This window comes from Triticum urartu, chromosome 7A (genome assembly GCF_056163025.1).
Source record: "Triticum urartu cultivar PI428250 chromosome 7A, HENAU_Tu73, whole genome shotgun sequence".
In the NCBI taxonomy this organism is placed as follows: Eukaryota; Viridiplantae; Streptophyta; class Magnoliopsida; order Poales; family Poaceae; genus Triticum; species Triticum urartu.
In genome coordinates this window covers 173,970,161-173,985,891 of record NC_141879.1, presented here as the reverse complement: position 1 = coordinate 173,985,891, position 15,731 = coordinate 173,970,161, and the positions used below count along the sequence as shown (strand labels likewise).

Sequence of the window (15,731 nt, the reverse complement as noted above, 5' to 3'; positions counted from 1 at the left end):
ACCGGGAGCAGCTGGTGAAGAAAGGCCAGCAAGGACATCAAGGAAGCCTGCAGAACGTTGAGGAGCAAGGCCCGTCTGCCGTTGAAGAAGAGAACCGGGAGCCCATAGCTGAAAACGTGTTGCTATTGATGGGAAAGGGAACCCTATCCCCTACCGCCGGATCGAAGGAACGGCACCGCCAGCCTTGAGCCAAACACGCCGCCACCAGTGGGCATCACCCTTGAGGGGAACGGAGACAATGCCGGCCATGCAAATCCTGACGAAACCACCGCCGCCAGACAACCAGAGCCACCCAAAGCTTGGACCTTTGACACACCTCACCCGAACACGAACCCTCCCCAGGCGGCACCTCCAAGGAGGAGCACGACACGAAATGCGCCATTGCCGCCCAATCCTAGCCGGATTTTGGGCTTTCACCCGGGGAGGGGAACGAGGGTGGAGAGGCGAGGACCTCGGCTGCACCTCCAAGGAGGAAGAACGACGCCAATGGTGTCGCTGCCACCGGGCCGGTCAAGCCGACCAATGGTTTCCCGCAGTCCCAAGCCGCACCACCGAGCACATGAATTTGAGGATTTGCTATGAGAAAGATGGTCGTGGAGTAGACATTTGAAGAATGGACGGTCATTGTCCATAGACACATTCGGACGCGTCGACAGACGTTTAGGGGCTCACTTTTGCCCAATCCGGTTGTAGATGCCACGACTACAGCAGTTGGACAGTAGCCTGGCATGGGCGGCGCATGATATCTCTCGATTGGCTAGGGCCATACGCAAAGTCATCTTGAGAGCAATAGTGGACTGAACTTGCAAAGTTTTTGTTCGTGCCAGGGTGTCCCGTTTTATTTAAAAAGAATACACGTTTGAATCACTTAATTACTTGAATTACTAATTTAGTAAGTGAATTTAGCATAGAAATACGGAAAAACTAACGCCCACACGTGTGGGTGTACGAATCTTGGCATGTTTGAGGTGCCACGTAGGACTGGGCTGGTGTGTGGGCATTCACCCGGTCGCGCACACGTCTGTTTCACCACACGGAGGAGTCGATGTGTGGGCGTTTAGCAGTTTGCACACATGCCAATTTCCACTCACGCACAAGGGCTGGTGTGTGGGCATTTGCCATCTCGCCCACACGCCCATCTCCTCTCCCACACCCAAGCTGCCAGTTGCCATGCATTTTGCAGTGTACATGGCAACTGCCCTAGTGTGCTTGTAAGCAGATAGCAACTCTCTCTTTTTTACCCGAACATGTCAGTTGCCATATGTTTTGCAGGGTACACGGCAACTGCCCTAGTGTGCTTGTAAGCAGATGGCAACTCTCTCTTTTACCCGAACATGTTGTTTTGCCATGTCTCTTTAGCGCTACACGCCAACTGCCTAGTGTTAGTAGATGGCAACTCCTAAGATTTTCAAATCATGGCAACTGTAGTAAACCAGATCATACATGGCAACTTCTTAGTGTTAGTAGGTGGCAACCTCTAAAGTTTTCAAATCATGGCAACTATAATAAATCAGACCATACATGTCAACATCTACAGTTGTCCAAAATGGCATCTGACACTTGACCTAAGATGGCAACTGCAGTTGAGCAACCATGACAACTGTAGTTCAGCAATATGACAACTGCAGGTAAACGGACATTGAAGAGGGTCCGAACCATGGCAACTGCGGGGACGCGTGGTGACTGTCACGCTGGCGCGCGGGACCGTTGAGACACGTCGTGTGGGCGTTATGCATTTTGACCACACGTAGGCGTGTGAGAGGAACCACAAGGAATAAAAGAGGCGTGTGGGCGTTAATTGTTTGCCCACACGTAGGCGTGTGGGCTGGTCCTTTTAAACACCACACAAAACGTGTGGACAGATCTCTTAACGCCCACACGAGTGGCAGTTATCGTCATCATAGAAATAAGAGATAACCAGCCATAGCCCGTAGATACATCATGGAAATAGACATGTTTCTAGAAAGAACAGAAGGAAACAGAGATAGATATGTGGACAAACATCTCTAGAAAGAGATAGTACATGTGGCAAATAATAAAGATAATAAAACAGGGTGCACATTAACAGAGTTGTTACTAGTTGTAGAAATTGGGACGGCACAAACTAAGGAACAAAATAAGCAAACTGAATCCGGCAAGAGAAGTGGTTCCGGGCACGCCTCTATCTCGTCGTCGATCTTGTGGGACATGACCACTACCTTCTCGTGCAGCCTCCGCTTCTCCCTCCATCCCCTTGGACGTGTAATGGCGGCTCATGTTGTCCAGGTGCTAAATGCCGGGCAGCTCTTTCCCTTTGATGGCCATGATAAAATTAGTGGCCCCGTCCGCCATTCGAACCCGCCGAGGGCTGCCTCCGCCACCGCTGCCCTACGTTCCGTTAAAGATATAAACTTCTCTGCCTCCAACTCCCCCTCTTCTTCTTCACCTTCTTCTTCTTCTTTGGAGTCAGAATTTTCCTCTGCCTCCTCATCCTCATGACCACCATCATCATCATTGTCTTCTGAGTCAGAGTTCGAGTCTGATTCCGAGTCCGGGTGCAAGCATGAGTATATTTCTAAGTATAAGTCGGAGTCAGAAAGTTTCTTGTAGCCAGGAAGTATGCCACGCCTGAGATTCGCCTTATGCCTTTCATCTTGTATCCTGATCCACTGGTTGATCTCATCCACGTAGTCAGGGTCGTTGGCCAGGCAGTCGTCCCCACCTCGAGCTCGAGGTAGGCCTCCTCGCCCAGCTCCTTGACGATCCGAGCCTGGCGTAAAAGGGGACTTGCTTTATTTTAGAATTCCGTAATGAAATCCAAAATAGTCTAGCAATTATATTAATCCTAAATTAAAGCCGTCATCCGAACCTTACGGTCAGCGCGTTTCCTCCTGTATCGAGCGACGATCTCGTCGTATGCCGCCGCCGCCGCATCTTCCTCTTGCGCCTCGATCATCTCCAGCTCAAAGATGGTTGAGTTACCTTGTACGTCGCCTACAGCCATGGTCAGGTCCTTGGAGTTCCTCTCCAGGTCGACGTGTTCTTTGGTGGAACTAACTTCGGCCATCACGGGTGGATCCATGAGCTTCGTCTCGACTCGATGCGGGTTGTGGATTTGAGCTGTGTTCTTCACCCTGAGTCTCTGCCTCCAGATTTAAAGAGGATGGAGGGGGAAGGGAACCCTAGTTAGCAGAGTCGGCTTCCTCTGCTGCGGTCGGAATCGGAACCAGAACCACGCGCCGTACGAGCCGGAGCCGGAACCAACGCCTCCATCGAGTCCGGTCAGGTTGCTACTACCTTCTCAAGCTCCAAGGCCCAACTGCAGGTACGCATTGAGTCTCGAATAAGAAGAACCTGTGCGCGCAGTGCACCTATATATATGAGCCGGCCCAATAGCTTTGATTCGATTTTTTTTATTCCGAAAATAGTTTTTCACCTAATTGACTTTACGGAAGTAAAAAATATACTGTATATTAAAATCAGTTCAAACGGCGAAAATTTTACCCTTCATCTAATAGAAATATTCATATTGCACAAAAATTGTTCCTTTGCTGCAAAGAAAATATTTGGGTTTTTTTCCCACAAAAAATATTTTGTTTTATTTATCCTGAATAATAATTTTTATTTAATTGGACTCGGGATAGAAATATTTAATTCCCGATGATGAATCACCAGCTCAGAAAGCTATATGTGTGGCACTCGGCTTTGGCAATGTGATGGGCGGGGAGGGGGAGGAGGATGTGATGTGGACGGCGCCGGAGCGCGGCTTAAATAGCTGCGGCCAGGCCATGCGTAGGGTCGGTCAGCCGCTTCAATGCGGCGCAGCGGCCGGAGTCGGTTCCTTGAGAACTTGCGTCCGCGTGGAAGCGGCAGCTATCGAGAGGTCGCGTCGGTCAGTATTTCCCTCCCGCCCTCCAGACACATCGCGGCATCGATGTTGGCCTGCGCGTGCTCTAGGCCGGCATGAATGTGGGGTAAGCGGCGCGTGCATCAGAAGGAAAGCACGGGAGAGGCGGGTCACATGTTTTTGGTGGGTCGTGGCGGTCAGAAACGGGCTTCGGAGCGGTCTGGACTCTCGTAAACCTCCTTCACTTTTGTCTCCGGTTTGCAGGAGAAATCACAATCCAGACCACCCCACGGACCAATACAGTCCGGACAACGCGACCCGATGGTTGTGGGAGGTTTTAAGAGTTTTAGGCTTAGCTTTGGAGATGCTATTGTTGAGAGAGAGAGAGATATGTAATCGAGCGAGACCATCGAACAAAATGATCGAACCATTCTTTATTGTTGATGAATGAACACTTATACACAATGGGAACAGTCGCCTCCAAGGGATGCAATGGTCCATAGAGACGTCGTTCCAGGAACCACCGTGACGGTTGGTGAAAGTGTTCAACCGCACATGTGAGAAGGAGCGGGGATTATTCCCTAATAACCGCGAGGGTTATTTATTTTTAACACTCCCTCTATTCACCGCTTGATCACATGAGAGTTCATCATCTTACTAAGTCTCCTCCAAAAACCCTGTGGAAAAAATATGAGGAACATACTGTTTGATATGTTTCTAAAACTCCTGCAAACCCAGTGGAAAAAATAAGGAGAAAATGCCGCAACATATAACAGTTATTGCCTCTTTCAACTCAATATGAGAATACCCATAGAATTTAGAGGACAATAAATATGTTGTATATACTTTCCTAAAAAACCTGATGGGAAAACAGAAAGTATGACATATAATCTCATATTGATATTACCTCATTAAAAACCTCTATGAGAACCTTTAAAGTAAACTCATGAAAGGAAAAAGAGTATAATATGATACTTTGAACAGGAACAATTCAGGAAGATACTCCCCTTGATTCTTGCAAGTTCCGAAGCCATCACATACCAATTCCATGACCATATTTATGGCATGTAGAAATTGGTAAAGACTTGGTGAATAAATCAGTCACATGATTTGACTTGCAAGATATGCAATATAGCGATATTGCTTATTACGTAACCTGTTTGCATCCGGGCAACACATGCAACATTATCTTTGAGATAATGGTTGGTCGATGTAGCCATGAGGTCTGTTTTGAAGACTCTTCTTGAGAGGGCTACCACACCTAGTAGGAACACTAAGCTTGTCTACGATCTGGCATAGTGGGGATCTGATTGATGTATCCAATGATATCGGCATTCACATTTCTGTGAAACTGCAAAAAAAACTAGGACAAGATATTTGATGCCTTGGAGATATCGAGAGATATTCTTGAGTACCAACCAATTGTGTTTGGTGGATCCAATGGCGGTATGGAACGTTGAGTCCCAATATCTCATGTCCATGATCTCTTGGTCTAAATAGACCTTTCTCTATGTCTAGAGAATGAACTACCATGAGAGTTATGGATGGATAAGATTTGTCCACAATGAAAATTTTCCAATATATTTTGGATATAGACAACATAGTATACCATAAGGTATGAATGAAGGTGCTCAAATTGTAGTAACGAGCAGTATTTTGGTTTACCCAAATCCTTCATTTTAAACTCCGTAATTTAGATGATTACATGTGTCGTCATTGCAGACACACAAACATGGATAATCATCATTGTAAGAGTAATCTTTGTGAATAAGGGACTTACTACGTCGGTTGTACCAAATGTACCGACGATAATAATGTCATATGGTGACTTATTGATTTTTACACAATGTATGTTACATTTTGTACTTCGATTCAGAATTGAGGTTCCGCCGGGAACCATCTATATCTGAATCTAGTGATTTACATGGATATGTAATCACTACATCTATCAACTGCAGAGATAGATGATTTTGAACTGCCAATGACATAAGTTATCGGAATGAGATTCCACCTCTCGAGAATAGTTGGGTCTCTGCGTGAACCCTTGTGCTACAATACTTGCACTTTGTCTCACCACCGTGTTGTTCTCAATTCTGTTTCCAGAAGAAAACTGGTGTAGGTATTTCTTATGAATACCTTCCCATTATTGAGCAAAATCATTTCTACCTAGATTATACCATTTGCTTGAGTTCAGTCCGAGTGTTGTTCACACTTTGCCATGGCCATGGTCTTTGGATCTGAATCATTTGAAAGGTTTTTGCAGTCTAGTAGATGGAAATATCGTTACCCATCACTAGTAGGGAAAACCTTATACACAGAACCTTAGCGGTAGCGCTGGATAAAATGGGCGCTACTGCTACTTAGCTGTAGCGCATGTCAAGAACAGGCGCTACTACTATCGACTTAGTAGCGCGGCATGAAAAAAAAAGCGCTACTACTAAAATTGTCACACCCTTACCGCCAGGCTAGGTTTAGTAGTAGCGCGCCTCAGATAATCGCGATACTGCTAACTGAATAGTAGTAGCGCGTTTTTTGGGTAGGGCGCTACGGCTAAGTTTGAACCTGGCCACATGGCGGGCCCCACTTAGCAGTAGCGCCTCCCAGGGGCGCGCTACTGTTATCTTCTTAGCAGCAACGTGTTTTACTCCCCAGCGCTACTGCTAAACCGCAGACACCGCCTTTTTCCTCCCCCTCCCCCCTCCCCCACCCTCTCTTCCTTCACTTTCCCCTGGCTCCCACCTCCTCTCTCCTCACTTTGCTTCTTCCTCACTACTTCTTCCCCCCCATTACTCTCCTTCTTATACCTCTCTTTCTCTCTCTTTATTGCTCCTAGCTAACTACACCACCTCCATTAATGCATCTCATTTCTCTTTTTCCTTCCTCCTCCATTAGTTGAACTCATCTCCTTCCCAAACTAGCTAGATAGATCTAGCATTTAGTGAAGTGACCTATGTACCTCCCTAACTAGATCTAGCCATGTCAAGAAGTACTCTTTGTCCACTTTTGATCATTCCCTAGGTGTGTCATGACACCGATCGACATCATCACCACCGTGCTCGATCTCGAGATAGGTGATTAAAAATTTGTGATTTTGCAAGAATGGAAATATGTGTATGTGTGTGATATGGAATAATCGGGCGATATGATGGAAATTGTGTGACCGGTAATGGCGGCGGAGAAGGGGTCGGACATGGCGGCGGGGAAGAGGCTGTACATGGCGGCGGAGAAAACGTGGACTCCACGCCACAGACTTCGTCGGTACTAAGTTCAATCATGCAGGACCCTCATGTTCAGGAACTGCTTCGCAAGGAGACGAGTACTGACAAAGCTGCTTCTAGAGAAGAGGTCAAGCTGCAGCAACTGGTGGTAGACTCAAACACTCCATTGTATGATGGTTGCGATCCCGAGGTGACCCTCTTGAGTTTCACGCTTGAACTTCTGAAGACGAAGGCTAAAACCAAATGGACCGACACTACCCTCGATGAGCTTCTCAAAGTACCTAAATGATGTTCTTTCCACGAGGAATATATGTCTTACTAGTGTGGATGAGGCCAAGAAGATCGTGTGCCCTCTTGATCTGCCGCACGTTAGATACCATGCATGCATCAACGATTGCATAATTTATTGGGAGGAGGACGCAGAAAAAACCAGTTGTCCGATGTGCAATGCTTCTCGATAAAAGAAGGCCAGGAAGAAATCTCGCCAGAAAGTTGTATGGTACTTACCGATCACTCCCTGTCTGCAACGTTATTTTGTAGATCCCAAGGAATCCAAGCTCATGAGTTGGCATGCGTAGAGGACAAAGCCCGACAATGAAGATGATCCAAAGCTGAGACACCTCATGGATGAAAGCAAGTGGAGAGCGTTCAACGGCGAATATCGATATTTCGCATGTGATGCAAGGAACATCGTGCTTGGCGCGTGTACCGATGGCATGAATCCGGTTGGCAACCAGAACACCAACCATAGCACATGGCCCGTGTTTGTACGCATGTAGAACATCCCCCCCTCCCCGCGCAGGCTTCCTCCTCTACTTCTTTCCTCCATCCCATTTCCCCCATTCGATCCCTCTCGTCCGACGCCATCGTCGCCCTCCGCGCACCCTCCGTCGTCGCCCGCGCACCCTCCATCGCCGCCTGCGCCCCGTCCGTCATTGCACGTGTCATCGACGCCCGCTCCTCCACCCGCACCTGTCTCCCCCGAGCTCCACCTCACCGCCGGCATCTCCCCCGAGCACCAACTCACCGCCGACATCTCCCCTGGCACCTTGTAAGTCCTCCGCCCCTTCTTCTCTCTCTCTGTCTCTCTGCCTAAGGGTTCTAGGGTTCTAGGATTCATGTAGTTAGGTTCTAGGGTTCATGAAATAGATAGGTTTAATTTACAATTGAAAAAATGTAGCTTTCGTGAATTCAAAATTCAGAAAATGATGTTCTGCATTAAAAATTCAGAAAATTGTGAATTCAAATTTCAGAAAATGTGCTGATGAAATAGCTGGTGTGAACCCCTATAGTTAGTTAGTTGGTATGAACCCTAGTTAAAAACAAAATTAGTATGGGTTAAATGAATTCTAGGTATTTTAGGTGTTTAGGTGTAGTTAACAGAATTCTAGGTATTTTAGGTGTTTAGGTGTAGTTAACAGAATTCTAGGTATTTAATTTCTTTTAGTAAAAGCAATTGTTGCTATTTAAATATAAAATAGAATTGATTAACCTTAGGTGAATTAGTATGAACCCTAGGACAGATTAGGTACTATGAACCTAGTTAATTAGTATGAACCCTAGGTTTTCAAATTAGGATGGAAATTTAACTAGGTTTCAAATTAGGACAGAAATTTAGGTAGGCTGAATTTAGTTTCAAATATTGTGAAGAAAAAGGACTTCTTGCATTTTCTTCAAGTTCTATATTTTTCTTACTGTTATATGCAAATTTGAAGTGGACATCTGATATTTGGACATGTGATGTTTGGAATTTAGACATGTGATATTTTGGACATGTGATGTTAGGAAAATGATGGTTATGTGCAGGGTAAATGATCCGAGTGGCCTATGTTTCGCCGGAATGTTGATTCATTTCTGTTTCGGTGAATTTCAGGCACTCGATATGTCCATGTTTTAGCATAGGTCGTGCGGAAATGTCCCGTGAATTTTGGCATGACTTGTGCTAGAAAGTAGGCATATCGAGTGTCGGTATTTGCTGGGAAATGACATTTCGGCAAACCATAGACCTTTTTTATGTCATTACTCATTTTTATTGTAGTTTAAGAATTAAACAAGGAGACTTAATTGTAGGAAACATGTCGAACAACAAAGAAACCGGGCCTTCTGACCACGATGCAGACGAGATGGGTTGTGAGGGTGAACAACAGTACACTACTAGGGAAAAGCTTATAGGTAGACGCTTACTAGTAGCTGGGTTTATACCCCCTCGCTACTGCTACTTACTAGTAGCGCGGGTCTATATCCCACGCTACTACTAAGTTGATAGTAGTAGCACGGGTTTATAACCCTCGCTACTACTAAGTGATTTCCATCGTGCCCCCCGGGACCAGTCGTAGTAGTAGTGCGGGTTATAAACCCACGCAGCTACTAAGTTGATAGTAGTAGCGCGGGTTATAAACCCCACGCTACTACTAAGTGGTCTCCACCGTGCACCCGGGACATGCCATAGGAGTAGCGTGGGGTATAAACCCAGAGCTACTATTATCAACCCACTGACACATGTATAAACATAGCGCACGGAGGACCAATCCCAGACCCACACTCTCCCGATTTCACTTCTCCCTCCCACATGTGATACCCTTCCTCGCCCACCGCAACTGTCAGCCTCGCACCTCAACGTCTCCCTCAAATCCAGCGACCTCCTCTTCCACCGCAGCCCCCTCCCCTGCCCCTCCTTCCTCCTCCTCCTCCCCTGCTGGAAGGAGAGGGAGATCCAGCAGAGCGCCGCCCAGGACGATGGCCAGATCTCTGATGGACGCAATCCATAGCGTCTTCAAGGGTTTCGGCTCCAACTCCGGTGGCCACCGGTGAGTTGCTGCACCTACTCCTGTCTATCTCTCTCTTCCTCTTCTAATCCTTTTCTCTTTTCTGTAGAAGCAGCAAATGAGGGGTGTGGAGAAGAGTTGGATGGGGAAGCACCATCACCATGGACAACTTCATCCTCTCCAGGATCAGCATCTGCCATGGATGAAGAGGGCAATGACGGCTAGCAGCAGCCGTGGCTGGAATTTATTTATTTTTACTCCTAATTAGTTAGTAGTAGCGCGGGTGGTACACGCGCTACTACTAACGGGCGTAGTAGTAGCGCGGGTAGCACCGCACTACTACTACCAGTTAGCTGTAGCATTGTAGTAGTAGCGCGGGCACCCGCGCTACTACTAGTCTTTTACCCCGCGCTACTACTAGGCTTTTTCCTAGTAGTGGTACCTCGACTTTTTGTCTGCTAAGCATAGTCAAGGTTTGCAAGGCGGCCTCGATGATGGTACTGACGCCAACATCGACACCGACGGCGCCGGCACCGATGGCGGCGCCGAGACCCCGTGCACCGTACTCTACTTGATCAAAGGCCAGAAGGTGGACGTGGGTAAGCCGGTGATGACGAAACCCTTGGAACTCACATTCCACGGCCAGCCGATGCCTGGTGGGCACTTCAGGGTTACCTTGTCGAGTGTGAAATCGAGGCATGAGGATTTGCCTCCTCTAGTACGGCTAGGGGGACACTACTAGGGAAAACCTTATACACAGAATCTTAGCAGCAGCGCAGCACAAAAGGAAGCGCTACTACTAATTAGCAGTAGCGCGGGTTTTTAACCCTCGCTACTACTAAGTTGATAGTAGTAGCGCGGGTTTTTAACCCTCGCTACAATTAAGCGGTCTCTACCGTGCCCCCCGACACATGCCATAGTAGTAGCGAGGGGTATTAACCCGTGCTACTACTAAGTTGATAGTAGTAGCGCGGTTTTATACCCCTCGCTACTACTAAGTACGAGGTAGGTGAAGTCGCCATATCCTCGGCCGAATCCCCATCTTCTCCCCCAAATCCCTCCTCTCTTCCACCACTCTCTCCTCTCACTTTCCATACGCTCTCACATGGACCTCTTGCCCATGCACCCATCCTCCTCCATGGCGCCGAAAGAGGCCGCCGCCTCACGCCACTGGCGTCTAGGAGCTCGCCGGTCTTCCACCGACGTCTAGGAGGCCGCCGCCCTGCGCCACCACACCGGAGCACCTCGCCACCGGTGACTAGCTCCGCTGCTCCCTATATCACCTTCCTCTCTCCCTCAGTTTTCCTTTTCTCTCTCTCTCCCTCTGGTTTGACTCACCCTCCCATGTCCATGCCCGTGCAGGTCGTCGCCATGGATGACCCGGAGCTATCTGGCATGGTCGGGAAGAGGAGCCCCACTCCGCGGCCTAGCTCTGCCATAGAAACGGGCCCTCTCCAACAGCCACTGCTGGATTTGGTCTTCCGCTGTCCGTTCATGCCTCCGGCGACGCCAATCATCGCTAGATCTTACCATTGCTGCCATTAATAGCACGCACGGGATCGAGATTTTTTTTTGTTTTTGAAAGTAATAGCAGTAGCGCGGGGTATAAGACCCGCTACAGCTAATTAGCAGTAGCGCTGTTTGCAACGCACGCTACAGCTAACCATGTATAGCAGTAGCGTGTGTCAACACGCGCTACTGCTACAAGTTAGACCCAAAACCCGCGTTGCTGCTAGGCTTTTCCCTAGTAGTGGGAGAGGACGATGAGACCCCGCCGCAGCTTGGAAACTACAAGGGTTGGGTGCTGCTATGGCCAAAGAATCTTCTTCGTCTGGAGCCGGCCGAGAGCACACCAATAACCACACATCAGCAAGCAGGTATGAACATCACCACCCACCTACGCAATTACCAGCGGCTGTAGTTATGGGTGAGAGCGGCGGACTACGCGAGGAAGCGGGCCCAATAGTGGCTGATGTAATCGCCCCCATAGAACAAAGAATGGATGATGAGATGGACGAGGATGACCCTTTTAGGTTCCTCAATACGGGCGCCTATGACGATGACTTAGAAATGATGAGTCATCCATATGATGACTCGGGCTATCAGCATGCTGATGAGGAGATGGATGATCTGCCCGAGCAGGAACGTCCTAGCAGGGTTGATTGCAAGAAGTCTCTCTTCATGCAATCCTCACAACACACGCCTGAAGATGCCGCCTCAACACAGGCTCAACTAGCCAAGAGTCTTACAGTGCTTAGCCCGACAACACTAGAGCGAGGGTTAAGGAAGGGTATGGAAGGTTAGCCCAAGAAAAAGGAGAGGAGGAGACTGGCAAAGAAAGCCTCTACTACCTACAAACAAGCCAGAGCACATAGCAGTCAGACGGCGGGTTTTGAAGAGTGTGTACCCATCAAAGGTGAGGTCATGTTCCATGTCACGGGCGAGCTGATGCTACCGATGAAACCGCTGGAGGAAATATCAGGGCATCTCAGGAGACTGCACGACCATGTGTTGTCGACTGAGAAAATCCTACTAGCCTCGAAGGATCCAGGATATCCGACATACACGGCTCGTGTGCCTGAGGGGAAGTGCTACCTCGACACCCGGCCCGCGGAGGTGTTCTCCCTGCGGTTTGAGCATATCTTCGAGATGTTTCTAACAAGGCGGATCAATTTTACAATCGTCCGCCTTTTTGTGCTACATATGAGCTCCGTCATGAAGAGAGAAGTCTCGCAAATCTGTATGGCGGATCCATACTACATGCACGAGTCCTTCTTGATTATATCCGCAAGTGGGTAGAATCTTAAGGAGAAGCGGATTATAAACTTAGAGATGACTTCTTTCGCATCCAGAGGGACATTGTGACGATCATCACGAAAGAAGTCGTCGAAGAGAAGTGGATGTTCCACCACGGCCCTATATCGCGAGCTGACTTCCGAACTCGCATAGGCATGCAACGTCAGGACCTCGGGCCATTAAATAAGCTAGGGTGCATCCTCGATGATACAGAAGGATGGAAGTTCTAGTGATTTACGATGTCGGTGATGCTGATATGTGTTGGTTGAACTTGTATACTTTCTGTAGCAATGAAACTTTGTGATGTCCACGGTCCCTACCGAACTTGTGTAATGCTACTTCGTTAGTTTGGGTACGATGACCTGTGTACCTCTAGTTAATTAGTTTGCGTATGATGAAACTGCGTTGATTATTTATGTTTACTATATGTTGCATCTAGTTGCTAACCCTTTTTTCGTGTTGCTCAAGTATATTTTGTTGCATATGATTGTACATTCTCTTGATGAAGATGCATCTCTAACAGGTACCTAGATTCTTGATGGCGAAGAAGCAGTGATATGTCGTGTACAAAGGGAAGGTTCGGGAGTGTACGACAAGTGGCCCGAATGTCGGGCGCAAGTGGAACGGGTGTCGGGCACCGGCCTTAAAGGCTTCAAAAGCATATAAGAAGCAAAAGCTAGTTACTTGAGGTTCGCGCTAGCCCAAGAGAGGACTCATAACCGCCGCCTCATGTACTGCATAGTTCTGCTCTCACTCATAGTGATAGCTCTTCTTATGTATATCATTGTTCAGATGGATGATGATGTAGTTGCAAGTATTCGAGACTTGTATCGCTATTTTTGAGATGATGATGAGAGAGCACTTTGTGTTGGATGATGATTATGATGATGACATGATTTGATCAGACTATTTGTATGTGTATGCTATGATTACATTTGTATGTGTATGATATGCTAGAGATTATTGTGTAAAGCCTGTACAAATACAAAACAAATATGTAGAAAAAAATCAGAATCTAATAAAACTAGCAGTAGCGAGGGAAATAAAGTTAGCAGCAGCCCGCACTTAGCAGTAGCGCGGCTTACTGTAAAGCCTACAGCTATTATCAGCGGCGTGTTCCGATAAAGCTCGCTACTGTGTACCCATGTATAGCAGTAGCGCGGGTCAACACGCACTACTGCTACAAGTTAGTTGTAGCGTCATATTAGTAGCGCGGGTTCCCGCGCTACTGATACACCTAAGGCCCGTGCTACTGATAGGCTTTTTCCTAGTAGTGATGGTGATTGCTCGCGATTTCCCAATGTGATTGAGTCGGGTATTCCGATGTCCCGGTCATTATGTGCACTATGAGCTGAGTTGGTGAAGGTTTCCCGTCCACTGGGTGTATACTACCCATTAGGTGTATGTCAACATGAAGATGACTTGAATTTACTGATTCACAGATCTTGATATCCTTGCTTGTGCGAAGCTGGATCTTGATGTACTTCTGCCATGCATCTCCCCCTGTTGCTTTGAACGGGGAGTGGAGTGGATTTCGCTGGTACCTCCACTCTTTCAGGTGTACTTTTACAGGATTGTAGGATTGTGTGACGCCTTTATAGTCAGTAAATGAATCTGGTAGGTTATTTGCAACGTGTTGCAAATCTTCTGAACGCATGGTTCAGATCTTTGAGTATGTGGATTTGAGGCAGAAATGTGTTGAACATTCCAGTAATTTCCTTGCATTCTTTATGGTACTTGAAATCTCCCCCTAATGCTTGGAAATGTTCCTCATTGAATCAGCATACTGGCCTTGAATAACTCCCCATGCGAGGGGCTTGAGGCATTGACGGAAATACAGTTATCATGCAATGAGCTTAATTCTTTGGATATAGGATTCTACCAAACCATTTTGAGTCTAGACATTAGGACAAATTGCTAAACTTCAATCCAAGGGCCATACAGAAGGCACTCAAGGAGAATTCTACAATGTTGTCCATTCGATTTGCTTGAAATCGATATCGGGATAATGAGCCAATGGTTTCATGTGGAAAAACCACGGTTGGGACCATCATGTAGATGTGTCTTTTAGAACCATGGAACACCTGAATAGTCTAGTCAATGGATGGGAAGAGCCACTTACCTCAACTTGATGCATTCAAGGAGTTTGAGTGGTTTAGTGTAGACTTTAAGGTGCGTGAGCCTTAAAATTAGCTTCCCTGTGTCACATGTAGTGCACACAAAATCCAAATATTGTTAGAATTTAGCATCATAATAATCATAAACCAACGGAATTTCTGATCAGTTTCAAGCCAATGTCTGGATGACCAAGGCGAGTATGCCAAGTTTGTCATGTACAAGACACTCTAGAAAACTATCTCGTACGCAACATGTGCTACGGGTTGTGTCGTATGTGTAGTACAATCCAAATGATACATAGAGAATGTGCTTGTCATATTCTTTGCATATGGTAAAGAGAAGTTATTTCTCTTGTTGTCATCATAAGTTTCATTAGAGAAACTATTTTGACGAATACTTGTATAGTTTAGTAGGGTACGAAATAAACCGGGAAGCAATAAAGAATCCTTAAGTTACTTGAGTACCCACAGGGATAGTAAATATGACTTGAGTTGAGCCAACAAATACCTCATCGCGTCTAGTGATTTTAAAATATCTCCATTTCTCCCAACGAGAGTGGAAACATTTTACTTCCCTGATATAGAGTTCGTGGTGCATATGTCCACAAGGCACAAATCATCTTTCATCAAATTGACCCCCGTAGAAATCTATATATATACATGAAGATTCTCAATATGAAAATCACTCAGATATATAGAATACATACAAATGTATTTGTACCAAAGTGCTCATACAATATATTGTGTTATGTTCTTATTAGAACATCGTAAATGGACATAAATTATGTTGTCCACTCAGGAGATTGAGAGACCAGTCATAGTCTCGAAACATGTCGGTTGAGGCATATTCAACCATCACGTTCTCCGTGTCCAATGGGTCCCGTCACCGATGCTAATGTCAGGTTGAAGGTTGAAGTGAGCTTCAAACCTTTGCCCTGGAGGTCCTTGCTACCTCTTGAGCATGCGTTGGTTTTCCCTTGAAGAGGAAAGGGTGATGCAGCAAAGTAGC

General features: G+C 46.8%; 1 long non-coding RNA gene across 1 annotated transcript; it reads right to left on the bottom strand.

The window, feature by feature from the left end:
• Positions 1-1,971: 1,971 nt before the first annotated feature.
• On the bottom strand, positions 1,972-6,283 carry LOC125522212 (uncharacterized). The gene is made up of 2 exons (XR_015612090.1): positions 2,849-6,283; positions 1,972-2,749 (listed from the first exon to the last, which is right to left on the bottom strand). It is a non-coding gene; the product is annotated as an uncharacterized LOC125522212 (long non-coding RNA).
• Positions 6,284-15,731: the final 9,448 nt, after the last annotated feature.